The sequence below is a fragment of the Theobroma umbraticum genome, unplaced genomic scaffold, assembly GCF_002168275.2.
Source record: "Theobroma umbraticum cultivar Fairchild unplaced genomic scaffold, ASM216827v3 scaffold_147.0, whole genome shotgun sequence".
NCBI lineage: Eukaryota > Viridiplantae > Streptophyta > Magnoliopsida > Malvales > Malvaceae > Theobroma > Theobroma umbraticum.
In genome coordinates this window covers 2,242,712-2,243,917 of record NW_018397259.1, presented here as the reverse complement: position 1 = coordinate 2,243,917, position 1,206 = coordinate 2,242,712, and the positions used below count along the sequence as shown (strand labels likewise).

Here is a 1,206-nt window from a genome sequence, read left to right as displayed (position 1 = left end):
ATCTCCACACATCTCATAGACTATAAATGAATTTTGAATCACATGAACTCTTATTGTGTTAAACTTCTTGGATAGCGCAGCCACTTATGTAGTTAAGGTGCTAAGTGCATCAATTCGGTAGGCTCCAATAGCTTTTCTCAAACCAAACCTTTCTAAAGGCCATTAATAATTATTTGAGGCTATCATTTCCAACAGTTTATAAGAATCTACAATATTCTTACCCATTAATGCCCCACTAACAACAGCATCAATTGTGGTTTTTATTGAACCAACCAGCCTATTGTAGAATGTTTGTACTTGCAACCAATTAGGAATTCCATGATGTGGACATCTTTTAAATAGTTCCTTAAATCTCTCCCAAGCTTTATACAAGGATTCATCTTTAAATTGCGTGAATAAGGTGATATCATTTCTCTTTTTTGCAGTTTTGGCAAGTAGAAAGAATTTTGCTTGAAACTTTGAAGCCAAATCGTCTTATGTGGTAATAGACCCACTTGACAGTGAATTGAGCCAACTCTTTGCTTTATCCCTCAAAGAAAATAGAAACAATCTTAATCTGATAGCATCATCAATTACTCCATTATATTTGAAAGTATCGTAAATTTTTAGAAAATTCACTAAATGAGAATTAAGATCATTACTGAGTAACCCACCAAACTGGACTGAAGACTAAATCATTTGAATGTAGGCTGTATTAGTTTCAAAATTATTTGCATTGATGGAAGGTCTTCTAATGCTTTGGTGCAAACCTTACAACAGAGGAACAACATAATCCCGCAGTGCTCTATTTTCTTCGAGAACTAAATTAATGACATTGTTGACATTGTTATTATTATCCTCAACCATTGTCTGATTTTTATTTAATGACTTGCAAATATTCCCTTCGACATTTTTTGAAGCTTCTTTCTATCTCAAGATCAAAAGGAATAAGATTCAAGTTGTTTCTTCTTTGCATACAATAACCAAAGATATCTGCAAGCAAACAAAAACTATTATTAAAACAAGAAATATAAAATTTGAAGTAAGACTAAATTGCTTGGTATTAGTATTAGTAAAAATTTTAGGAACAATTCCCTTACAACGGTGCCAAAACTTGTTAGTTAAATTTCTACCTACATAAGTATACATATCGAAAAGATAATATAATGGTAAGCAGAGTATCGATCTCATAAAAAATTGATTTAAAATTTTACTAAGTACTAAAAT

The 1,206-nt window shown here is 31.3% G+C and overlaps 1 non-coding gene across 1 annotated transcript; it reads left to right on the top strand.

The window, feature by feature from the left end:
• Nucleotides 1-313: 313 nt before the first annotated feature.
• LOC149527241 (small nucleolar RNA R71) lies at nucleotides 314-420 on the top strand. Its single transcript, XR_016351195.1, has one exon. It is a non-coding gene; the product is annotated as a small nucleolar RNA R71 (small nucleolar RNA).
• The last annotated feature ends 786 nt before the right edge of the window (nucleotides 421-1,206 follow it).